Genomic DNA, 27,701 nt, shown 5'->3' with positions numbered 1-27,701 from the left:
CACTTTTATGTTATAAAATCTGATTTGCCTATACTAGAGGGCAGAAGGGTTTCTGTGTATTTTGCAGAGACCAATGATTGTTTATATGTTTATCGGAACAAATGATTGCCTGGTTAATTTTACATACTTATCTGTCTGATAAGACTTTACTGTAGTAAAAATAAAAAAGCGTTTGCCTCATAGCCGCACATACTTGCCTGCTGTATAAGACTCCAAAGTAGGGTTTGTACGTTCAAGGGGACTTATTAGACTCGGTTTGTTATTCCTTGATGTGTAACTTATTTCTGGGTTTATTGTTTACCTGTCATAAAATAGATAATGTAATGGATCAATCACCGTCAAGTGTGGGTGGGTATTTATATCCTATTATATGTATGCACTGTCAATCTTGGCTGACGTCTTTGGTTGTCAATACATGTTAAAAAGTATTGCATCATAAAAGGGTGTGGTTTCAAGTATAAATGGTCCCATCGGCTTTCCTCTGATAAAGCTATTAGCAAAACGCGTCATCACACACACTGCTGGCGAAATATAAAATGTATCTAATTCCTTTATTATCTAATAGCACGAAAAAAGGAGCTAGAAGTTATATAATATGGTGCACCAATTTCCATGAATATTATAGAAATGATTGGTAGAACATCAAAATTAGTTAAAATATAACTTTTATTATAATATTAAAAAATATAGGGTTAAAATTAGTGAAATATTAAGTTGCTGGTGAATAAGGTGAAATAGTGTGTATTAAAACGCTGGATGCATAGCTAGTAGACTTGTATATTATCTAGAAGACAAGAATATATTTTCTAATAATGTCTCTAAGAGTAGAAAATGTATGGGGCTGAGCTGTTAAATCTCCATAGGGATCTAGAGATGTATATAACAGGAGCTAACTGACGATTATCCTATACTAATATGAAGATGTCCTTCTCAGGTTATGGGTATACAATATAACCCTTTATTTTCTAGCTGCCCTGGCGAAAACCTTTCCCTCCGTGCCTCTAGGTGAAGTCCTACATATCTCAGCGGAACCGCAAGGGTCCAGTCACTCCTCGTTGGTACCTTGACAGGTACTTTATCAAGCTATCTGACCATAATTTGCTATAGATCAGAGCAAGTTCAAATATATGGAGTTGCGCACAAATTAAACGTAGCCCCTCCTATTGGTCATCAGGTAACAAAGACGCTAGGCGGACAGAAGCTGTGAAAGATGCTGCATTTACTAGAGGACTGGTATCTTGAAGCAATCTCTCATTTTGTATATTTCATTAGCATAATTTCTGGGCCAGATGGTATGACAGTTTCCTCGTTGGGTATTTTCTGTATGCCCACTAGTGGCTATTGGTACCTTTTGAAAACATTGGTGCAGTTTCAAAGTCTGATATTTACTTTTAAGGACTTATTTTTTTACTAATTAAGTAAATTAACAAAATAATTAGAAATGTGTATAAAATATTTAAATATGAGTACTGACTGGTGCATTAGTAGTAGCAGTAGGTCCATGGTTATAGCAGTCATAAATTGATACACATTTGCTTTCTTTTTCAGGCTCCTGCAAATATGGCAAGAAATTTGGTGAGCAAATGAAAGCATTCAAGGAAGAAGCTATGAGTGCATTTTGCAGAGAGTCCAGTTATTTTGAGATCCCTAACAAAGAACTCCAACAAAGATCTGAAGTAGAAGAAAATGCAAATTTTAAAATGCCAACATAAGACCCACAATGTCCTCAAGTATCAGGTGCAGGACATGCCTCATTTACAATTGAATTTGATGATAGTTCTCCAGGTAAAGTAACCATTAAAGATCATGTAACCAAATTTATGGACCAACGTCAAAAAGGAAAGAAGCCTCTATCCTCTAGCGATAAAGAACTTGCTGGGTTAAATACAGAGATGATTGCTGCAGAAAGTAAAGTAGCTGACAGGTTGGCACAAAATAACCCAACTCGTTTGTTGAAAGAAGCAGATGAAGATGATGCTAAAAGTATTAAAAGTGATGTACCAGTATACTTGAAGAGGTTACAAGGTAGTACATTTTAACTCACTATTGAACTGTATTCACAAATTAATGTCATTTAGCGTCTGTGATGTTTTTGAATAGGTTAAACTACACACACAAAAAAGGGCAAGATGCATCTGTGTATGTTTGACCTTTGCATTGTAAAAATAAATCTTAGCAAATTTTATGGTAAACGTGCTTAGAAATATATGCATTTTTGAGTTGCGTTGTAAAACTAAAATTTCAAGAAACTTTAATGAAATGTCTGTTTTGAGGCACTCTTGTTAGTGTACTCGTATAAGCTACAAACAAACCAAACTTTCTTGAAAAACAAAATGTCATATGAAAATTTAACACAGATTAGTAATGGAACTGGGAAATTTTAATCATTCTTTGCAGAAGGTAAGCAAAGCCTTTGCAAGTGTTAAGTAGTTCTTATACATATGACCACATACTGTATGTCACACTTAATCTGGAGAACAGCCTTCTGGGAAATATTATCTATAACTGAACATTTCATCAATTTTTGGGTATGTCCGTATTTGCATAAAAATGCGGAAACATGCATCTGTATATAAATTTCTATTTATTATTGGCTTGCTTCTCTTTATACCTCGAGAGGCAAAAAGGCAGCACCCAAGCATAGTAAGGGTATGTTCACATAATTGCGACACAATTAGACTTGGACATATTAGCAGATACACCTTTTTGGAGGCTTATTTTTTGTGGGTGCTGGAGGCCTAGAGCAATGATGATTTGAACAACAAAAGTGCCATAATAAATTTACCTCCAATACTTAATTGGGGATGGAGCAGACATCATGGTGGGTGTGACATTATGATGATGCATAGAGGGTCCCACCACAATTTTGCTATATAGTGAAGATATTTGTAGTTACATCCCTGTAAACTGACAAGTATAGTGATACAGAAATGGTTGGGGAGTGTGTGCAAATGGCAACACAGTATCTGAGCTGACCTAAAAATAGTTTACATGCATTAGTGAATTTAAAGCTGCGCAGTAATCTGTATATACTGACACTGTGGTTAGCGCTTGAAGATGCTGATTAGGCAGGTTTTAACATCATAATATATGAATATATCATTTTTCTCTTTAGGGTAGATATCCATATTGTATTAGGTTTTTATTAAGGTTTTCAAATGCCAGAATATTAGCAAGTCATAACAAAATATTGAACTCAGTTGAAAATTATAATTTGGTATAATTGGTATTAAAGTATTTAATATTATATGCTGAGACGCCTTTGAAGGGATGTCCATGTTGTGCACATTTATTGTAATAGTCTCTTTCCTTTTTTTAATTTTTTGTCTCATTTTAGGCAATAAACATGAGGATGGAACTCAAAGGGACTATTAAAATAGTGCATCTCTTAAATGTATAAACAAAACTAACAACTTACAAGATCGTGCAAGACAAAAAAATTTAGAACAGAGAAAGTTTGATCAGAATAGTCAGACTGGGGGAAGGCAGCAAGACACTGCAAGTCAAACTGCATTTCTAATACAGTTTTTCGATGATGATCATCCAATAAAAAGACGCTCATATTCATTCTCTCTGAATGCTAGTGCCACAGGTCCAGAAGCACCATATCCTATTCCACAGTCAAGAATTGAGAGAGTAAAAGCTGCTTCTGCTGATCCAAAAGGATTATTATTAGGTCTACAATCAGGTTCCTCATCTCACAGAGTAATTCATAGCAAACAACATGCTAAATTGTTGCTAAAACTGAAATCTGAAGAATCTTGTACATCCTTATTATTTTCACAAAATGTTTTATTGAGAAGCTCTGGGAGTCTTGGACATCAACCAAACAGTAAGCGAGTTACATCTCACAACATTGAATTGTCTCCTGTGGATAACGATCTTAAGGATAGTCATTTGACGAAAAAACAAATGCAGAAGAGATCAACACACCAGAAGCAAAGGTAGTGCAAATATAAAAAATAAAATGACTGCTAGATGTCTATAGTTAAAAAGTAACACTTAAGACTTTGTATAACAGTGTTGGGCAATTGCACAGTGTATGCTTCCATGAGCTTTCAAATCACCATATCTGTTACAGTAAAACATGCTTTGAAAATGTGAAATTTATGCTAATCACAATTGTATGGCATTGTAGATTGTATACAAGTTACCTGTTAGAACATTATTTCATTTAAAGGTGCATTTGACTCCACAATCTTCCTGCATCAGGAGCCTGACCTCACCACTCTGCTTTTGGGGTGCTTGGCTCTTTCCACTTTCTAACTTTAAATCTGACTCTATTCTCCTTCTCACATCATGACAATGCCCCTTCACAGGAAGCCCTATCTTCACCAACATAATTGCACGAGAGGGCAGGTCTTTGTTTCCCACAAGACCAATACAGTCACTTATATACTCTGTGCTGCGGTGAACAGGTATGTTTTAGGTAAATATTTCCCCTAATTTAACTCCTGCAGTGCTAATGAAGAGGTGGATTTGTCCAGCTGTCTCCGGTCCTGCGGCCAATTCTTCCACGATCCTCCATGCCCGATGATACTGCTCTCCTCCGGTCCGCCTGATTTTCTCCTGTGTTGCCGCCCATGACTCCTCCGGTCCGCCTGGTCTGCTCCTGTGTTGCCGCCCGTGACTCCTCCGGTCCGCCTGATCTGCTCCTGTGTTGCCGCCCGTGACTCCTCTTGTCCGCCTAATCTGCTCCTGTATTGCCGCCCGTGACTGTCTCCTGTGGTCTCCTACTGATGGTGAGCCTGCTGCCTCTTCCCCTGCATCTAGCCGCCTCACTACTGACCGCGGCTCCGGCCTTCTCCTCATCATCATCTGCCCCGCCTGCCACAGCTTAATCGAACATTTTCTGCCCATTTGTGCCTCTCTCCCGCTTGCTGCCTCTCCCATTGGTGCCCCGTGCCAGCTCCACCAAAGTCATCTGTGCCTCTGTGGCCCCTCAGCGCCATCCGTGACTCTGTGGCCCCTCGGCACCATCTGTGACTCTGTGGCCCCTCAACACCATCCGTGACTCTGTGGCCCCTCAGCACCAGCCTCCTTCTTAGGCTGCCTCAGTGTCCCCAGTTTCTGGCCTCCATCTTAGATTGCCTCAGTGTCCCCAGTTTCTAGCCTCCATTTTAGGTTGCCTCAGTGTCCCCAGTTTCTGGCCTCCATTTTAGGTTGCCTCTTTAGCCCATTCTCAGTATACACAGGCCCTACCACACCCGTGGAAATGGTTGCTTAATCATCATATGACTATGATATAATCTGTTTTTCTCCTGAAGTGTGCAACAATGGAAAATTACTAAAAACCTGTGTCTCATTAGTAATATTATATAACTTGTTTTTCAGCTAAAGTTTGTCTTCTTAAAAGTACAGGTCCTGAGTAATACTACAGGCCTTTATAATACATTGGTTCTCTATATATTAGTATTATATGTGAATTCGTATGTATTTCTGTTAGTTTCAGTAAATTTTACTTTGACACCTCCTCCCCTGCTCCACCCCACCGAAATCTACCCTCACCAGACACGCCTTGAAGTGATCGACCCCATCTCTTTCTCCTCCTCTCTTGATTCTCTCCTTTCCCCCCTTTTCTCCCTGGCCTGCCCTAACCTAGCGGCCTCTCTCTATAACCAATCCCTCACTACTGCCTTGGATGCTGTTGCCCCTGCCTCTCCTATCCGCCAACGCTGCCTCATCCCCCAACCTTGGCTCTCTAAACTGACCCGCTTCCTCCAAAAGTGCTCTCGCACGGCAGAACGCCTCTGGAGGAAATCTCGCTCCCTGGCTGACTTCCTTCACTTTAAATTTATCCTCTCCTCATTCTGCTCTGCTCTATCCCTTGCTAAACAAACCTTCTTCAAGTCCCTTATTTCTTCTCAGTCCTCTAATCCCCGTCACCTTTTTGCCACCTTCAACTCCCTCCTTTGTCCCCCCTCCTGTCCCACTTTCCCTCTCCGCTGCAGACTTCGCCACTTTTTTCTCTTCAAAAATTGGGGCCATCAGACTCAACATCTCCTCCACCCCTTCTCCAACTGCCCCCATCCCTCCTCCCCCTCCAACAAACAACTCTGGTGCTCCTTCTGTTCTACTTCTGGCAAAGAAGTTCGCAGCCTCATTCTCTCCTCCCCACCCTCTACCTGTCCTCTCGATCCCATCCCCTCTAACCTCCTTCGCTCTCTCTCTCCCACTGCGTGCTCCTACCTTGCTCACCTTTTCAACCTATCACTCTCCTCTGGTGTAGTACCCTCCTCCTTTAAACACGCTCTTATCTCTCCTATCCTCAAAAAACCCAATCTTGACCCCACCTCCCTTGCCAATTATCGCCCCATCTCACTTCTCCCCTACGCCTCCAAATTACTTGAGTGCATAGTCTGCTGTCGACTCACCAAATACCTCTCTGACCATTCCCTCCTTGACCCTCTCCAATCTGGTTACCGCCCCCACCATTCCACTGAAACTGCCCTGGCTAAAGTTACCAATGACCTCCTATTAGCCAAATCCAAGGGTCACTTCTCCATACTCATCCTCCTTGACCTCTCTGCGGCCTTTGATACCGTTGATCACCCCCTCCTTCTGCAAACTCTTCTCTCTCTCGGCTTCTCTGGCTCAGTCCATGCCTGGTTCTGCTCTTACCTCGCTAACCGCACCTTCTCTGTCTCCATGTCTGGCTCCTTTTCTACCCCCTCCCCTCTCCCGGTTGGCGTCCCCCAGGGCTCTGTTCTCGGCCCCCTTCTCTTTTCGCTCTACACTTCCTCCCTCGGTGCTCTTATCACCTCCTTTGGTCTTCAGTATCACCTTTATGCTGACGACATTCAACTGTACATCTCTTCTCCTGATCTCTCTTCCACTCTCCTCTCTCGTGTATCTCACTGCCTCCGCCATCTCCTCCTGGATGTCCTCGCGCTTTCTTAACATCAATATCTCTAAAACTGAACTTATTGTCTTCCCTCCCGCCAGACTCCCCTCCCATCACAACCTCTCTATCATTGTCAATAACACTACCATCTCCTCTGTCACCCAACTCCGATGCCTAGGTGTCACTCTTGACTCCTCTCTCTCCTTCGCCCCCACATCCAATCCCTTGCCCAAGCCTGTCGCTTCCAACTGCGCAACATCGCCCGCATCCGGCCCTTCCTCTCTCAAGATGCCACCAAAACAATCATCCACTCTCTCATCATCTCCCGCCTCGATTACTGCAACCTTCTCCTCACTGGCCTCCCCCTCTCCCACCTTGCCCCTCTCCGCTCCGTTCTCAATGCAGCTGCTCGACTCATCTTTCTCTCACGCCGCTCCTCCTCTACCTCCCCTCTCTACCACGCCCTTCACTGGCTCCCCTTCCCCTACAGGATCCTTTTCAAACTCCTCACCACCACTTAAAAAGCTCTCTCCCAGTCTACTGCCCCCTATATCACTAACCTCCTCACCACCTACGCTCCGGTCCGCTCGGCCAATGACCGTCGCCTCTCCTCCACTCTGATCACCTCTTCCCACTCTAGAATCCAGGACTTCTCCCTAGCTGCCCCCCTACACTGGAATGACCTCCCTCGTTCCATCCATCTCTCTCCCAACCTGTGCTCCTTCAAACGGGCACTTAAAACCCACCTGTTCCTTAAAGCCTACCAACGAGCCACCTAACCCTCATCTACTCTTTTCGTTCTCCCTCTCTCCCCTGGCCCCTCTCTTCTCTCCCCCTGCTTCACTGGTTCCCTTTCGTGCCTGTTTTTGTTTCACCCTCCCTTAGGATGTAAGCTCTTATGAGCAGGGCCCCCTCCCCTCCTGTCTCCATACCGGTTCTTCTGCTTTGTCTTTACTCCATATGTCTTCCTGGAGTTCCTGAATCATTGGTACTTTGTGTTTATTGTTCTGTACTTTGTCACCCTGTTTTGTACTACTGTTTGTATTGTGTACGGCGCTGCGGAAACCTTGTGACGCCCAACAAATAAAGGATAATGATAATAATAGCACTTTTTTTTAACTATATATTTTGAAAAAATAGCACTGATATACAAACAGGAATCAACAATTAGTACATTGCAAAAGCAGGCATAGGTAGATAGCAATGCAAAGGCAAACATTCGATTAAAAACACAAAAACAAAAACACTTTGTCATAGAAGAAACAAATGAGGAACAATTGTTGCACCAATTGCTCAAACTATAACATTTTTCAAGAATATGAGGTGGGTGGGGGAGGGGAAGGACACTGGTCGTCGCCGAAGGAAGAAAATAGAGTGCAGAGGAAAGTACTTAACAAAATCTCGGGCAGGGGGACAACTCCGAGGACCAGACAAAATAAGAGCCGCTCGCCAATGGAGACCAAAGGGGGTTCACTTAAAGGGAGGGAACTAATGAAGGAGTTAAGGGGTTACAAGTAAAACCAGGGAGCCCAAATCTGGTGGAATTTATCATCCTTATCGTGTAAATGGTGTGTGATCTGTTCTATCTGGGCAATAAACCAGATATAGGAACGTAGGGCCACGATAGTGGGGGCCCAGCTTGTTTCCATGACTTGGCCACCAAGCATTGCGCTACAGCAAGGATGTGGGAAGCTAATTTTGTGGATTGTCTGTCATCGTTAGTCAGGGGATAGCAGAGGTGGAAGAACCACAGGTCTTTTCCAGACAGAACACGGAAGGAGGGAGGAGAGGAGGGCCCTAACTTTGTCCCAAAAGGAGGATATTTTAGGGCAGGTCTACCATATATGTAGAAAAGATCCCATCTGGCCACAACCCTGCCAGCATAATGGAGAGCTAGAGGGAAACATTTTAGCGAGCTTGTCGGGGGTGAAGTACCATCGATAGTATACTTTATATGGGGGGGTGGGTTGGTAAGTTTCCTTTCTAACTGGAGGAATATTCTGGTTTAAGGCCATAAATTGGCACAGAGAATTTGGCGGTTACACAATTAAGCTGGTTGAGGTTACACTGTGGCGCTTTTACTAACAGCTGGATGATGACCCTCTCCCAGGCAAAATTGCATCAAGGGTTAAGCGGTAGATATAAGAAATCATACCTCTGCTCAAGGGTGAGGAGAGACATAAGGTTTCAATGGGGGAAGTGGGGGGAGGAGCACACCTGGGGCGAGAGCCCACAAAGTGCCGCAGCTGAAAATATTTGTAGAATTTAGGATGGAGGATTGGATACGTAGAACGTAGATCATCCCAGGATATAAAGGCACCTTGATATAGGAGATCCCCAACAAATCGGACGCCAAAAGTAGACCAGGCACCAGAGAAAGCTGAGGAGAGCCCAGGAGGGAAGGCAGGATTTCTCAAGAGAAGCAGGATAGGAGGGGATGAAGGCGGATATTGAGGTGGTGCAGGCAGGTCTCCCAGATCGTAGCTGAGAATGACAGGGTGGGGCAACGGCCAGTAGGTGGCGATCTAGACTGTTTTGGAAGGCCCCATATGCAGAAACAGAACTGAAGTTTGAGGTAGGCGGATTCAATGTGAACTCACGACAGTGCAGCCGGGGGAACAAAGGAGGCTACAATGTGGCTCAAGTGAGCAGCCCAATAGTAAATCTTCAAAATCCGGGAAGCCCCTACCACCACATTTAGTGGTGCTCTTTAGGATAGCCAGCTTGACCCTAGGAGACTGGCTGTTCCAGACAAACCTAGAAAGGCATTTTTAGATAGAAGAAAGTTCAGAAAGGGGAACTCTAACAGGAAAGGTCTGAAAGTAATTAAGAAGCTTTGGAAGGAGATTCATCTTGACAAAAATAATCCTGCCCAGCCACGAGATAATCAATGAGCGCCAGGAGAAGAGTTCCGACTTGATTTTTGCAAAAAGGCCCAGATAACTCTCCCGGTAGGAGTCGGTAATAAAAATTCCGAGATATTTAATTTTCTTTCTTTGCCATTGTAAGTTAAAGCGGGAGGTGAGGGCTAGCCCTTCTCAGTTGGAGATATTAAGCAGAAGGACTTCTGATTTAGCAACGTTAATCTTATAGCCAGAAAGGTGCCCGTAATGATGTAGGATGTTGAAGAGCCCGGGCAGCGAAGTATTGCAGTTTTATTATTTTTATTAAATGTATATGGTTTGAATGAGGGAGTTGTGGTTTTGTAAACTTTTTGTTTTGTGGAACTACATGTGTCAGCCAGCCGTGGGTATCAGGGCATGTTGGCACTTGTGGTTCTCCTAGTGCCAGCATGCCCTGGCTGCCATGGGTATGCTGGTGCTTGTAGTTATACAAGCATCAGCATTCCCAGACTGTTTATGGCACCCTGGCTGTCCGGGACTTCCACAAAACAAAATGTCATCCATTTGTTTTTTTACATTTACATATCACTATTCTAACCCTACACCCACCGTCCAGGGTGTAGGAAGAGCACTAGTGCTTTCAGCACTGGGCTGGTTGTCCCTAGAGGGGAAACCCGCTCGTTTTTTGGCGGACAACACTCCCTAGGGAAGCCAGCCCAGCGCTGAACAGCCTGGGGTTGGTTTGTCATTATGGCAGGGGGACCCCTGCCACGTGTACCCCTGCTATAGTGCCACCCAGGCTGGTTTGCCAAGTGCTGGTTAAGTGAAAATCGGGGGGACAACACGTAATATTTTTCCCTGATTTTCACGTAACCAGCAGTAGGTGGGCAGCACTAGGGTTTTTCTTTTGTTTTTTTTTATCTATTTTTAAACATTTGACAGCTGCCGGGTCCTCCGGCTCTATAGACAAAACAGTGTAACAGTGATGTGTTTACTAAACACGCTGCTAGGATGCAGTGTGTTCTATCTGGCGAATTTTACAGTAAACTCAGGAGAGTTTGCTTAATCGCAGCTTCATACATTTGAGACTTGTATAGCTAGAGTGGCAGACAGTCGGGATTTTGATCTCTATTGTTTTTGGAAATAGCGATTTTGACAGAAACACAACTCTGACGATTTAACATGAAATCTCAGTTTCATACATCAGCGAGTTTCAACTCTCCCGAGAAAATCACTGGATTTGCAGAATCGCACCTTGATACTTTTACCCCTGAATAGTGCTTTATTCAACGCAATTGAAGAGGACTAGATGTGTCCAGTGCTCCTGGGCTGAGAGCTCACAGAGTAACACAGCTCCTGGTAGCTCCCAGCATAAAGGCTTTAGGAGAGAGAAGAGAATATCATGATGAAGTGGTGGATGTTGTCCAAAAATGGACAACACCTCTAAATAATAAAAATTATGGCTGGGTTTTTTGTTTTGTTTTTTAATTTTGGCAAAAGTGTTCCTTTAGATTTATTGCTAACACATTGTTTTATTTTTTCTTATTCCAGGATGTTGTCACTTCATCTAGCAAAAAACTTTGGGCCTCTCAATGGACAAGTCTGGCTTCTAATCATGTGGGGCATGACCAAGATAACGGGAAGAGTGAAGCAAATATAGTTTCTTCTCTTGAAAATGGTAATTTCTTCCACAAGCATTACCTTTTGGCCATGTGTTTTGTTTTTTCTAAATAAATTTCGGTATGCTTTATTCATTATAGGGTTACTTTACTTGTAGTGTATTCAAGCACTACTTTTAGTTTTCATAAAGGTACATTCTAGTGAATTGATTGATAAGTTAGCTGTTTTACCAAAATATTCTCTGCAAATTTTGGATTAATTTTCATTTGAAATTTATGAAAAATAAACTGACACAAGTGTATTTTATAGACAAGAAAACAGGGATACTCTGCACTCTCCAAACACTTAATTAATGCTATATCAAGTACTGTTCTATATTAAAAACAGGGAATGTTAGTTCCACATATTGCAATATATGTTTAAGCTGACCAACTCACGCCAAAGTCTTCCCATTCTGGTCAGTCCTAACATGGTGAGTGCAGAGGACCTATGTCTGTTTTTGTTTATACAATGTAAGTCCCATGACTCTTGCACCCCATTCTTTACATTAATTAATTCCAACTTGTGTCAGGTGAATCCCAGGTCTCCCATGGCTGCTAGTGCTAGGGAAAGACTTGCCTTTAAAAGCTGTGTGCAGGTAAGCCTTAAACCCAGATAAAATAGCATAGCATTTGATCTTGTTAGGACTGACCAGAATGGGAAGACTTTGGCGTGAGTTGGTCAGTTTAAACATATATTGCAATATGTGGAACTAACATTCCCTGTTTTTAATATAGAACAGTACTTGATATAGCATTAATTATGTGTTTGGAGAGTGCAGAGTATCCCTGTTTTCTTGTCTATACAATGTGGGCAACCCCCTCTTGCACCCCAGTCTGTACATGGTGAGTACAGAGGACCTATGTCTGTTTTTGTTTATACAATGTAAGTCCAATGACTCTTGCACCCCATTCTTTACATTAATTAATTCCAACTTGTGTCAGGTGAGTACCAGGTCTCCCATGGCTGCTAGTGCTAGGGAAAGACTTGCCTTTAAAAGCTGTGTGCAGGTAAGCCTTAAACCCAGATAAAATAGCATAGCATTCGATCATGTTAGGACTGACCAGAATGGGAAGACTTTGGCGTGAGTTGATCAGCTTAAACATATATTGCAATATGTGGAACTAACATTCCCTGTTTTTAATATAGAACAGTACTTGATATAGCATTAATTATGTGTTTGGAGAGTGCAGAGTATCCCTGTTTTCTTGTCTATACAATGTGGGCAACCCCCTCTTGCACCCCAGTCTGTACATGGTGAGTACAGAGGACCTATGTCTGTTTTTGTTTATACAATGTAAGTCCAATGACTCTTGCACCCCATTCTTTACATTAATTAATTCCAACTTGTGTCAGGTGAGTACCAGGTCTCCCATGGCTGCTAGTGCTAGGGAAAGACTTGCCTTTAAAAGCTGTGTGCAGGTAAGCCTTAAACCCAGATAAAATAGCATAGCATTCGATCATGTTAGGACTGACCAGAATGGGAAGACTTTGGCGTGAGTTGATCAGCTTAAACATATATTGCAATATGTGGAACTAACATTCCCTGTTTTTAATATAGAACAGTACTTGATATAGCATTAATTATGTGTTTGGAGAGTGCAGAGTATCCCTGTTTTCTTGTCTATACAATGTGGGCAACCCCCTCTTGCACCCCAGTCTGTACATGGTAAGTGCAGAGGACCTATGTCTGTTTTTTTTTATACAATGTAAGTCCCATGACTCTTGCACCCCATTCTTTACATTAATTAATTCCAACTTGTGTGTCAGGTGAGTCCCAGGTCTCCCATGGCTGCTAGTGCTAGGGAAAGACTTGCCTTTAAAAGCTGTGTGCAGGTAAGCCTTAAGCCCAGATAAAATAGCATAGCATTTGATCATGTTAGGACTGACCAGAATAGGAAGACTTTGGCGTGAGATGGTCAGCTTAACATATATTGCAATATGTGGAACTAACATTCCCTGTTTTTAATATAGAACAGTACTTGATATAGCATTAATTATGTGTTTGGAGAGTGCAGAGTATCCCTGTTTTCTTGTCTATACAATGTGGGCAACCCCCTCTTGCACCCCAGTCTGTACATGGTGAGTGCAGAGGACCTATGTCTGTTTTTGTTTATACAATGTAAGTCCCATGACTCTTGCACCCCATTCTTTACATTAATTAATTCCAACTTGTGTGTCAGGTGAGTCCCAGGTCTCCCATGGCTGCTAGAGCAAGGGAAAGACTTTCCTTTAAAAGCTGTGTTCAGGGGCGTGGCTTGTAAGCCGACATGGCCGGACGCTTGTGAGAGAGCTCCGGTGACTACTCATAGAAAAGGCCGGGTTTGAGCGGACAGAGTGTGCGGAAAAGCACAGAAAACATCCCCGCAGTGCCGCAGGGTTCTGTGAACCCAAGGGTAAAACGTTAAAACGATCTGCCTGAATACCGGAGGCCAGCTCTTCCCCGGAGCGCGCTTGGGCGCCATTGCGGTGCCAGCATAGGAGTTTCAAACAGCAAGCAGCAGAAACAGAAGTGGTCATTACTGCTAGGGCAGCGATCCTGATACCACAAGTCCTGACCCACAGAAACAAAGTATTCCGATTTTGGACTGCCTGAATCCGCTACCAACGGCTGCAGAAAACAGCTATCTGCACTTGGGGCTAGACAAGAGAAAAAAATTTTGGCGCGAAAATATCGTTGAATCAAGGTGAGAAATATCAGCTCCTAATCTGTGAAATTAAGCATTATAAAGAAGAAGTTAAGAGAGAAATAAAACAAGAAAGAAAAAAAAGGAAAAAAAAGAGGACAAAAGTTTATTTGCAATAAATAAAAATATAGACGAAGGAAATACAACCCTATATATCTTAATCTTAATCTACTTGGATACCCCAGGAGCATAGTACATCAATAACAGAAATATCTTGCAAAGAGAACATTTATTCCTGCAATCCTAGACACCTTTGCAAAGATATTTGACAACAGTGGAGGTGATAGTGCCCCCTCTAGTGGTTTGAAAGTCCATTGCAGGATAACCTATACTTTAATACATAAAATTGTTCTTAACTGAAAACACAGCAGCAAAAGCAGATCTTTTAACATAACATTTTGGAACAACTGTCCTTGAAATAATCTTTTTCCTATAAAACAAATAAGAGAATATTCCTCTTATATTCGTGAATCCTCTGAGATGTAATACTCCAATCAAATTGGGAGGGAGAATTGTCCACTCTTTCTAAAATTGAAGGGGACTACTCTAAAATCTAAAGTTATTCATCTGGGGAACTGTCTTTTGATCTTTACCATCTATAATGGATAGATATGTTAACCCACCCACGGGTGGTAAGCAGCAACGCACTGAACCTGAACGTAAAAGAGGAGCGAGGAATGTTGAGCAAGGCAACAAAATGAGTGACAAGGATGTGAGTGACAACTCAAATGCCAGTTCTTCATCTGCACCTCGTGCTAATCACTTGACACCGGATACACCAGCTCTCTCTTATGAATCAGTAGTTCGAGCCATCAAAGAGACTATGGAACCTTTAATGCAGCAACAAATGAGCACTCTTACAGCTGCTATGCAAGAGCTTAAGGACCAGGTCTCACAGATTACTAAACAAGTCCAGGTAAACGAGTTACGCATTGGAGAAAATATGCGTGATATCGGAAACCAGAAGACTCTCACAGACTCACTACTCAAAACTCAAAAACAGATGCTAAATAAGCTGGATGATTTGGAGAATAGATCCAGGAGGAGTAATTTACAGTTGGTAGGTCTGCTAGAAACAATTAAAGGCCCAGCCAACGTTTGTATCGAAAGAGTTACCAAAACCTCTGGGGATAAGCGAGGATTTCGCCAATATGGAGATCGAACGTGCGAATAGGTTGGGGCCATGAAGAGAAAATATGAAAGAAAGGCCTCGCACAGTAATCTTTAAATGCCTCAATTATACGCATAAAAATGCTCTCTGGATGGCCTCAAAATTTTCGGGCCCGATAAAATGGGAAGGTTTCCGCTTGGTGCTCTTCCAGGATTACTCAGCAGAAGTTACTAGGGCAAGGAAGGAATTCTCTATGGTCTGTTCTATGATGGTGAAGAGAGAAAAGAAGTTTGCTCTCTTATATCCAGCACACCTGAGGATCTTCAAAGGCCAAGATTATAAGGACTTCATGACTGCGCAAGCCTACTTACAAGAACTGGAAGCGGAAGCTGAATCAACAAGTCAAAGAGACTGACTAAGTTTTGGACTTGCCAGAAGCATGTGCCAGCTTATCACGTTTTCACAATATCTGAGCTGTCGTGACAATTGGTTTCGTTCCCGTGGTCACGTAAATATGCCTATCTAGTCTTAATGTGTTTATTCCATACTTATATTCCTAAAATGTTAGTTATATAGACTTTATGTGGCAGAAAGCTTTGTGAGTATGAACTGATTTACCTAAGGAGACTCAACATTAGATAAGCTTGAGATTTATAAAAAAAAAAAAAAAAAGCTCTATTATTAATACTCTAATATCTGAAAAGTCTCAAGATTGTATTATGCTATCCAAGGCCGCAATGGTAACTAAGAATATGTTTAATGTTATAGTATCACTAAGCTAAACTATTCTGATCTGATGTTGTTTTTATGCTTTGGCCCTACCTATTAGATCTAGATTTAAATTTTAATGCAGAGTTATCCCCGGTATGTTATGTTATTTTGTACTGTACTGTACTGCATTAATTAACATGTAACGATGATGGTAACTGTGGGTTTCTATCGCCAAATTAGTGGGGTCCCCCTCCCTCCCTTCACTTCACTTTAAACTCTCTATCCCAATATTATGGTTAGTATTTCTCATTAAATTTACATTTAATTTGTCAAGGTGGTGGGCTGGTCTCCAGCACACTGAAAAAAAATTGGAGTTCACAGTGACTATTCTGTGCCACACCTATTTCTTTCACACCCAATGTTTATGTCCCCACCTCTTCCCTACCTTAACAGTAGTTGCTCTTCTTTAAAGTTTAGACAAAACAACAACAAAAAAAAAAAATAAAAAAAAAAAATCAGATCAAACGCCAAACAACAGTATGGGGGAAGAAAGACCAACACACGAAATATTTTTAATTATTTATTTTTTATATTTTCATTGTCAGGTCAAAGTTATTCATTTCTAATTCATATTTCTAGTCCAAAGTTTATTGACATTGCCCTAGAATATATAAATATGAAAATTAGATGTCTGCGCTAAAAATTTGTTCATGGAATGTTGGAGGTATCAACTCACCTATTAAACGGAAAAAATTGCTGACATATTTAAACAAGTGTAAAGCAGATATTACCTTACTTCAGGAGACCCATCTAACTGACACAGAGCATGACAAACTCTCTATGTTAGGACATAAAATTTTAGTATATGCCTCATACAATAAGAAGTCAAGAGGAGTGGCAATCCTAATTAGAAAAATCCTTCAGGTGGATATTCACCATAAGATAATTGATAAAGAAGGGAGATTTGTTATATTAGAGGCTACTATCGAAGGCTCCAAATATGTACTTTGCAATGTTTATGCCCCTAATAGGCAGTCTAAACCATTTTTTCTACAACTGATTAATAAACTCTATACATACTTAAAATTTATCTCTCATAATTGGAGGAGACTTTAATATGGTGGCCTCTAGACACTTAGATAGATCAGCTCCCTTAAGACAGAAGAGGTCTGGTGGTCAAATTGGTATAAAGTATATAAGTGAACAGCTGGGGTTGTTTGATGTATGGAGAGCTAGACACCCAGTCGATTTAGAGTTCACATGTTTATCAGCAGCTCACAACACACTCTCCCGTATAGATTATTTTCTGGTCTCACACACTTTAGGCAATAAAATCCTATCAACTGGTATTGAACCAATAGGTCTCTCTGACCATGCTATGATTTGGATTAAAATAGAAAGACAGACTCCACTAGGTAAACATAGGCAATGGAGATTCCCAGCCAAGCTTTCTAATTCCAATAAATTCAAAGATATGTTAAAACTAGCATGGGACGAATATGTGCATAATAACCAACAACATGTCGATGACCCTTTGCTCTTCTGGCAGACGGCCAAAGCAGTCCTGAGGGGGGAGATCATTTCATATACGACAAAATATAATAAAGACCAACAGAAAACTTATTTGGAGGCTCAGCGTGAACTGACAAAGTCCTTTGAGTTATATAAAGGTCAGCCTACCGCAGAAAATAAAAACAAATATAAACAAAAACAAGTCCACTTTGATCAGGTAGTGCAGCAGCAATGCACACGACAAGATATGGCAAGTAAGTTTAACTTCTATAAGTTTGGCAATAAATCCAGTAGAATTCTTTCGAACTTACTAAATGGCACCAGGCTAAACAGTAATATTCCATCATTACAATCGCATGATGGGTCTATAAAATATAGAGCGACAGAAATCATAGAAATCCTAAAATCATTCTATTCTAATCTTTATACCCAAGACACAATTGATACAAATGCACAATCCCTGTTTTGGGGTAAAAACGCTCTGCTCCAACTGACAAAAATGCAGGCAGACTCCTTAATTCAGCCCATCTCCTCTGAGGAGGTATTGCAAGCGATTAAACAATTGAAGTCTTTCAAGTCCCCGGGCCCAGACGAGTTTAGTGGGGCATTTCACAAACTTTTACAAGACAGAGTTGTAGCTCTGCTGACAGATCTCTTCAATCTGATACTCTTGGAAAACAGAATCCCAATTTATTTTAATAGCGCTATTGTCAAAGTGCTCCCTAAGCCGGGACGGGATCACGGGCTACCAGGATCTTATAGACCCATATCACTACTTGATGTTGATTATAAACTATTCACGAAAATAATGGCAGAACGCCTCAAAATCCTGTTGCCAACTATTATTCACAATGATCAAACAGGTTTTATATGGGGGCGGCATTCAGTAACCAATGTTAGAAAAATCCTAACGGTCCTCCAGGCCTTGGAGGGTTCAGGGAAAGAAGACCCGGCCTTTTACTCTCCCTAGATGCCGAAAAGGCATTTGACCTGGTAACCTGGGAACATTTATTCACTACCCTTCACAAATTCGGATTCCCTACACAATACATTAAAACCCTGAAAACATTGTATCATTCACCTAATACACAAATCCTGTCCAATGGTTATCTATCAGCTCCATTAACAGTAGAAAGAGGTACCAGGCAGGGGTGCCCACTATCTCCATTATTATTTGCGTTGGCGCTAAAGCCCCTTGCAGTGGCTTTAAGAAAAAAACTCAGATTACATAGGCATAAAAGTTTGCAACCAAGAGGTTAAATTGGCCCTCTTCGCAGATGACATGCTATTGATGGTGTCTAACCCAGAAAAATCAATCCCGGCTATCCTAAAAACAATTCAGGAATTTAGATCCTTTGCAGGATATAAGATAAATTTTGATAAATCAGAAATGCTCCCATTGGCAGGTTCCCAAACTATAACGAATAACACATTCCTCACATCTCACTTCACGCTGAGTCATACCAAAATCAAGTATTTAGGAATTCATATCCCAGCTAAGCTCCAAAACTTGTATGGGGCCAATTACCCTGCTATTATCAAACAAATTTCAATGCTTTTAACCAAATGGCATGATCTCCCACTTTCTCTCCTAGGGCCTAATGCGGTCATAAAAAGTGTAGTTTTTCCAAAGCTATCATATCCAATTCAAATGCTCCATATAGGATTAAACAAACTGGACACGCATGTTTGCACAAAATTGTTTTCCAAATTTATTTGGCACTCTAAAAAACCTCGTATACCAAGAAGCAAACTGATTCTCGGAAAATCACAAGGAGGAATAGGCTTGCCTGATATAAACTTATTTACACAAGCAGCATTATTCAGATACATCTCTAACTGGCTTTTTCAACGTAATTGCTATACTGATAAAAAACTTGAAAACGCTCTATTTCATCCATACTCCCCGGCAGCTCTTTTACACTTACCTAAAGCCTTGATACCGCCACAAATTGATAAAAATATCTTTTTTAAGGATACGCACAAAGCTTGGATCCATATTAACAAAAAGTATAATAGAGACTTCAAAACCACTTCTTATCTCCCAACCTGGGGTAATCCTGCATTTCAGCCCAGTTTAGAAAATATTAACTATCTCGCATGGCGTGATAAAGGAATAATGGCAATAAGGGACATTTTTGACCCGGGTGGCAGGGTTTATTCCTTTGAGCAATTAAAAGAAAAACTAGGGACCCCTAATTCTCAGTTTTTTATGTATCTCCAACTTAGACATTATGCAAACTCAAACCTAGATCCGAGGAAATCTAAAGAAAACCCAGATAATTTGGAAAGTCTGCTCTCCTTTTTGAAAAATATCAAATTTAAAATTAGATATATTTATGCAGATCTACTATCTACGCAAAATATAACCCCTTGGAACCGAACAGTGAAGGCGTGGCAAAAAGACATCTCTAGTATAAATGAGCCAATCACCTTAACTCGGCACTTTGAATTTATCTGGAAATCCTTATCTACTGCTCATCTCCAGGAAGTACACCTGAAGGTGATTCATAGAGCATATATACCTGTCAGGATTCCCCAGGTATGACCACGGAGAGGAGATAAGTGGTTATAATGAGTTTATTAATAAACAGAGAGGACAAGGTAACTCATGAGACAGTTCAAAGTGCAGATGAGAAACAGGTAACTGCAATAGTAGATTTCAACAGGCAGCATAGAACTACAAGTACCAGGTATAATGGTTAAAGATGCAGGAGTCCAGGACACAGGTAACAGCAAATAGTGGATTTCAACAGGCAGCGTAGAACTACAAGTACCAGGTATAATGGTTGAAGATGCAGGAGTCCAGGACACAGGTAACAGCAAATAGTGGATTTCAACAGGCAGCGTAGAACTACAAGTACCAGGTATAATGGTTGAAGATGCAGGAGTCCAGGACACAGGTAACAGCAAATAGTGGATTTCAACAGGCAGCGTAGAACTACTAGTACCAGGTATAATGGTTGAAGATGCAGGAGTCCAGGACACAGGTAACAGCAAATAGTGGATTTCAACGAAGAAATATGCAGGAGTCCAGATAGCAGATAGAAGCTGAGCACAGGGAATGCTCCTCAGAATGACCTGATGATCTGGCCCAGACTGTTTGAAGCAGGCAGGTATAAATAGGCCTCATGCAGCTGAAACCACTCCCAGTGATCAAGGAGAATAATCAAGTAGCACAGTGGCCCCTTTGGTGGGCAGTGGTACTACAAGTGGAAAGCATAACAAATCCAATAGAGTCACTGCAGACAGCAGCTGCAGAGTGCAAATCGTGACAGTACCCCCTCCTTAAAGGGCGGATTCCAGACGCCCAAATACTAGAAATGGTCAGAAAAGTCAGAGTCATAGTCCAGAATTGGGCATGTATTTGAGAAGTCTTCATGCAAGGATGGGAAGGGTATAGAAACCACACCACAGGGGAGTTGAGATCCAGGAGAATCTTTCTTCTTCTTCTTCTTCCTCTTCACTTTCTTTTTATGGTTTTTAGAGGGTTGCTGGAAATGGAGTGAAGAAAACGATAATCTCAAAGTGGGAGTAGCTGGAGATAGAACATGTGGCATAGATGAACCACTGGGAGTGAGAATAGCAGGTGCTGGTGTAAATTCTTTGATCACGGCCTCAGTAAAAAGCTGTAAATCAGACAGAATGGGATCTTGGGTTTCAATTAAGGGCTCTGCCCATTCCAGAGCTCCCCCTGTAAAGTTGGCCAACATGTAAAACACTTGCTTTCGTTGAGTATCAAGGAGGTTGGATACAGAGGGAAAATAGGATATACAGAATTTAATAAGAGCACGAAATTGCTGAATATCCCCATTGAAAGTAGGTGGTTGGAAGACTTGAACAGAAAGTGAATTCGAATTAGCATGAGACTCGGCCAGCTCGGGTTGAACATACATCCCTTGGGACTTGGGTAGGACCCCCTTGGCAGAAGACAATCCATACTGGGCAGATGACTTGGCAGGGCGCCCGGATTGGGCTGCAGACTTGGGAGCAGGCCCGGACTGGGCCGCAGACTTGGGAGCAGGCCCGGACTGGGCCGCAGACTTGGGAGCATGGACTGGCAACTCGGGCTGGACCGCATGGACTGGCAACTCGGGCTGGACCGCATGGACTGGCAACTCGGGCTGGACCGCATGGACTGGCAACTCGGGCTGGACCGCATGGACTGGCAACTCGGGCTGGACCGCATGGACTGGCAACTCTTCTGGAGCAGACTGGAGGGACAGGACCCCCTCTGGAGCAGACTGGAGGGACAGCGCCCCCTCTGGAGCGGACGGGAAGGGCAGCGCCCCCTCTGGAGCGGACGGGAAGGGCAGCGCCCCCTCTGGAGCGGACGGGAAGGGCAGCGCCCCCTCTGGAGCGGACGGGAAGGGCAGCGCCCCCTCTGGAGCGGACGGGAAGGGCAGCGCCCCCTCTGGAGCAGACTTTAAGGGCAGCGCCCCCTCTGGAGCAGACTTTAAGGGCAGCGCCCCCTCTGGAGAAGTCTTTAAGGGCAGCGCCTCCTCTGGAGAAGTCTTTAAGGGCAGCGCCCCCTCTGGAGCAGACTTTAAGGGCAGCGCCCCCTCTGGAGAAGTCTTTAAGGGCAGCGCCCCCTCTGGAGCAGACTTTAAGGGCAGCGCCCCCTCTGGAGCAGACTTTAAGGGCAGCGCCCCCTCTGGAGCAGACTTTAAGGGCAGCGCCCCCTCTGGAGCAGACTTTAAGGGCAGCGCCCCCTCTGGGTTGAACTGGGGAACCTGGGTTCTCATGGGAGCAGATAACATGTCTGGAATGAAGACAGAAGCTTGTAATTTAGAGCTGGAGATAGAGGTTGAAGATGGTCGGAGTCTACGGAGCGGGCAATCCTGTAAAAAATGTACATCACTGGCACAGTAAAGACACAGTTTGTGGGTCATCCCGCGCCATCGCTCCTCTTCGGTCAGGTAAGGGCGTGGAGCACCTGAAAACCTGGAATTTGTTACAGGAATATTGGGAGGTACTGCTTGCAGAGAGTCAAAGGCAGACAAATTTGGTAATGAAATGTTAGCAGCATAGTTAGACTCCTTACAGCAGGATGTATTAGGGGTGGAAACTGGAAGTTGCTTAGCACTTGGTTCAGCAAGGAAGATACTTGCGCTATTTGAGTGCGAAGTTGAAGAATGTCCACTTGGAGCAACTGGAACAGGGAATTTTCTGAGGAAATAGCAGCCATGGTCTTAATGTTGAAAACGGAGTAGGTCACTTCCCTGGAAATCCTTTCCAAAAGAGATGAAAGCCGTGCAGCAGCAGGCTTGGTTTTATGGCCAGATCATACTGTCAGGATTCCCCAGGTATGACCACGGAGAGGAGATAAGTGGTTATAATGAGTTTATTAATAAACAGAGAGGACAAGGTAACTCATGAGACAGTTCAAAGTGCAGATGAGAAACAGGTAACTGCAATAGTAGATTTCAACAGGCAGCATAGAACTACAAGTACCAGGTATAATGGTTAAAGATGCAGGAGTCCAGGACACAGGTAACAGCAAATAGTGGATTTCAACAGGCAGCGTAGAACTACAAGTACCAGGTATAATGGTTGAAGATGCAGGAGTCCAGGACACAGGTAACAGCAAATAGTGGATTTCAACAGGCAGCGTAGAACTACAAGTACCAGGTATAATGGTTGAAGATGCAGGAGTCCAGGACACAGGTAACAGCAAATAGTGGATTTCAACAGGCAGCGTTGAACTACAAGTACCAGGTATAATGGTTGAAGCTGCAGGAGTCCAGGACACAGGTAACAGCAAATAGTGGATTTCAACGAAGAAATATGCAGGAGTCCAGATAGCAGATAGAAGCTGAGCACAGGGAATGCTCCTCAGAATGACCTGATGATCTGGCCCAGACTGTTTGAAGCAGGCAGGTATAAATAGGCCTCATGCAGCTGAAACCACTCCCAGTGATCAAGGAGAATAATCAAGTAGCACAGTGGCCCCTTTGGTGGGCAGTGGTACTACAAGTGGAAAGCATAACAAATCCAATAGAGTCACTGCAGACAGCAGCTGCAGAGTGCAAATCGTGACAATACCACAGTCAAGACGTAGGTTTATGGTTGACGGGGAGACAGGACTATGCCCAAAATGCAAATCTCAAAAAGCAGACTGGTTACATAACTTCTGGAACTGCAGGAAGATTAGGAAATCTTGGTATAAAGTTGTTGATTTCATTAACAACACATTTAAATCAGGGGTGGCATTGGCCGCAGAATCCCTCTTGCTGGCTGACTTCAACAGTTGGAAAGAATGCCTACCCGGCTATGGGATTTTACCTGCTCTGACTGTATTGGTTACGGTAGCAAAGAAACTGATTCTGCGATTTTGGGCATCGCCAGTGCCTCCATCTCTAGAGATGCTCAAAATTGAAATTTTGAATATTATTTATTTGGACAGAAGAGCCACTCTTCCAGACATAGAAAAAGGTGGAGAAAGATTTTAGAAGAAATGGGGCACTTATATTGAGTCGCTAGAACCCTCGATCCAACAAAATATCTATAAACTATTTGAATATACTACTTGGTATTTACATAAACAATTAAGCTAATTCTCGACCCGCCTAATGAGAAAAAATAAATAAATCATCTATTCGTGTCTAAAGATACTGCTTACTCTCTCGGATGCTGAGGATTTGAGTTCAATCTGAATACAGAGAAAAATTACAAAAATAATATCTAGTCTTATTCCCTAAAAGACACAGACTACTACTAGGTTGGAAAAAGATTGATCTGTACTGTTTAGCTGACTTCTGCTCGCTAAAGTGGCAACTACTCCCCCCCCCTTTTCTTTCGTTTGTTTTCCTTAAAACCGTATTTTTCTTGTTCTCTTCGATATAGATTTTAAATTGTTATAAGCATAAAGCTATACATATTGTCAATGTATAATTTAAGCAAATTCAGTCACTGGACTAAAATTTTGATTGTATATGAACGCATCTAAATAAGTAATTGGTATTGTATACTTTGTGTTTGTTACTGTTACTGTCATGTCTTTTTCTGACTTCTGAGAAAAACTAATAAAAAGATTTAAAAAAAAAAAAAAAAAAAGCTGTGTGCAGGTAAGCCTTAAGCCCAGATAAAATAGCATAGCATTTGATCATGTTAGGACTGACCAGAATGGGAAGACTTTGGCGTGAGTTGGTCAGCTTAAACATATATTGCAATATGTGGAACTAACATTCCCTGTTTTTAATATAGAACAGTACTTGATATAGCATTAAATATGTGTTTGGAGAGTGCAGAGTATCCCTGTTTTCTTGTCTATACATTGTGGGCAACCCCCTCTTGCACCCCAGTCTGTACATGGTGAGTGCAGAGGACCTATGTCTACAAGTGTATTTTATACCAAATCATAGGATAGAAATGTTTTGATTTGAATTGAACCCATTTCTTTTCATAAAGTTGAAAATAGCACATAGATAGAAGATAAGCTATTGAACTTATATTTAAATAGCCAACTCAAAACCTAATTTAGTTATAGCCATCCTAATATGTTTTGATGTCTTAATGTACTTTATATCAAAGAAGGTTATTATAGCATCAGATCTTACAATCATGCAGAAAGCTGGTTTTCAAGTCTGAAGATTGAAGTAGCTGGGATACATTTAAACGTGTTAAACGTGTGTATGAGGAAGTGTATTCTCAAGGCAGAACAAAATTCTATGCATTATTAAGTCTTTATTCAGTTCACTATTTAACCCAGAATGCCTCTTGATAGGTGAGGTCTGCTCCGAGGACAGTGGCAGAAGTGGAGTTTGACTGGGGCGGACAGAAACCTCCTGTGGAGCAGAATGGCATAGTGCAGGATGTTTTATTATGCTGTTTTCTTTATATGAATATGCTTTACATATTTAATCCATAAAGAGCACTCCCTTTTCCTACATGCAAATGAGACTTTTCCCCAACCATATTCTTTTTAGAAATGAGCAATGTTAAGGCTTAATTTACATACTGCAAAAAGTGCAGAACCACATCATTTCCTTGTCTGCACAAGAGCACCAATTTATCCGTCTAGTGCATTTCATATTGCACACCTATTTAATGGTCTTTAGAAACACCCCTAATTCCTATTGTTTTTGCCTCTAGGGTGACAAATGTAGTAGGTCTCTTCTCCTGACACCCTTCAACTGTGCTGCTGGAAGATCTAATAACCTCTTATCAGAACTGCTTCAGTGGACTCCATTGACATGAATACAGTCAGAGGAGGGATACTTAAAACCAAATAATGTATTTAGCTCCATGGTTAATAACTAAAAATTAGTTTTTACTGAATTGTACTAGTTTTCTAGTCCCTTGACTGAGTTTACTTTAGGACCATATAGTTAATTGTTTGTGTCTATATTTGGATAATACGTATAATACGTGTTTAATATTTTATTCATTTTATTCATAGTATATCTTTTAGCATTTGCACTTGTTTAGGCACGCTTAGTCTGTTTATATTCATTTTCATTTTTAGCTTTTTATAGTTATAGATTAATGGTACTGCTCCTATATATATATGCGGTATTTGGGTGGTGTTAGCTCCTATTTGCTCATATGTACCTATAGTATTCCCCTTTGTACACTCAGTCTTTGAATGATTGCCATATTTTTAGCCCTTTTTTTTCATTATGATTGTGTGTCTGGTTGCTTGGCAACCAGTGGAATCCTCATACTCCCCTTATGATGCAATGATATCAGCTGACCCCTCATTATCTCATTTGTTCTGCCTGGTGAAAGTAACATACTCTGTTCCCTCCCTGGTCACCTGAATACACTATGAGAGACAAACTGCTTTTAAGCCCTAAGGACAAAAAGCACTAAGGTGAGTGCCAAATTGTAGTGTTCATACACAACTACCACCAAGAATGTTGCTGTAATGTTTCCTCCAAGTTGACATAGATGTATTTTGGTTGCATCAGTGCACACAAATGCATCATTTTGTCTACATTACTGTAAATCATTAATGTGCAATCTGATACACTTTAGGGGCTGCATGTGTAGCCCTCAAACTTTCAGAAAGGCTGCACATTAGCCTTAATCTGAAACTCCCCCACTCACTCAAAACACCCCTCAGACCTGCAAAGTCACACAAAACACCCCATATTCCCTTTACAAACCTATTTATCATACATCCCACTGGTGCTGCAGGACCACCCGTCATGGTGGACAGGACGTTATGTTATGCAGAGGAAGCCATGTGATGCAGAAGTTGGCTGCTTGCAAAGAATGAGATCAGATTCATTTATTTGCTGCTTTATAATCACTTCATCTATAGCCCAAGCTCTTCAATAGTTGGGAGCATGGGTAATGTTCGGCAGTGCATAAAGCAGATCATAAAAGCTGGGGGCAGTGTGGAGAAAAGGATGAATGGGGCATATAGCTGGTGAGATGCAGGTGAAGGTTCAGAGGGCAGCTGGCCTCTCAAGGGCCACCTGCTGCCCATCACTGCTGTAAATGGTGATGTCACTAGACTGGTTGTCACATTGCATGTTGGAATGTCCTAGGGTCTGTTGGTCCTTGGGACACCAGAATAGCAGAGCCCCCTTATAGAGGTCCTTTCAAGTTGAGCATGGATGGAGTCATAACATGTCTGGCTATGTCAATTTTACTGTGCAATAAATATAAGATACTTCCCCTCTAACATTTGGAACACATTAAAAAGCTCACAATTGTAAAGCAATAATGCTTATTAGATTTTTTCCTGCAAAGCTGTTATATTTTACAATATCATAGGTATTTTATAAGTGAAGGAAGATAATATTTTATTTTTCTAAGTTATGATTTAATATAAAGTTTTATTTTAAGTTAGAATATGAAGAAATGTAGATTTTTTATTTTTGTATTTATTCTATCCTGCGTCATGTAATTAAAATATGTATGTGAAGGAACATATTCATTATTTTTGGTTCATTAATAAAAAAAAGTAAATTTGCAAAAGTTTTAACCTTTCTTTTTTTTTTTCAACAAAATTATTCGAATGCACAAATAAAATATATAAATAATAACATCAAACAGTAAAATAATATTATTTTTTATTTATAAAGCACCAACATATTCCGCATGATACTATCAGGGGATTGTGACATAAACAGATAATATACAGTAACATGAAATAATAGGTAAAGATGGCTCTGCCCAAACAAATTTATAATATAATAGGTGTGCGGTACATTTGTTACATAAGGTAGCAAAATAGCAACTGTAGCTATGTGGGGATACATGTTCATGGATAAAGATACTGTAGTACTTCCTGGCTCCAGGCAGCTGGTGTATACAAGTACTTTGCTAGTTCCTGGCTTTAGATAGTTGATGATTGCAGTCACTGTCCTAGTTCATGGCTT

At 41.6% G+C, this 27,701-nt stretch overlaps 1 pseudogene; it reads left to right on the top strand.

Moving 5' to 3' along the window:
- The window catches only part of LOC142143238 (centrosomal protein of 170 kDa-like), a 59,054-nt pseudogene that overhangs the window by 981 nt on the left and 30,372 nt on the right, over nucleotides 1–27,701 (top strand).

This window comes from Mixophyes fleayi, chromosome 3 (assembly GCF_038048845.1).
Source record: "Mixophyes fleayi isolate aMixFle1 chromosome 3, aMixFle1.hap1, whole genome shotgun sequence".
NCBI classification, from domain to species: domain Eukaryota; kingdom Metazoa; phylum Chordata; class Amphibia; order Anura; family Limnodynastidae; genus Mixophyes; species Mixophyes fleayi.
The sequence above is the reverse complement of the archived record's forward strand: the minus strand, read 5'-3'. Positions and strand labels throughout refer to the sequence as shown.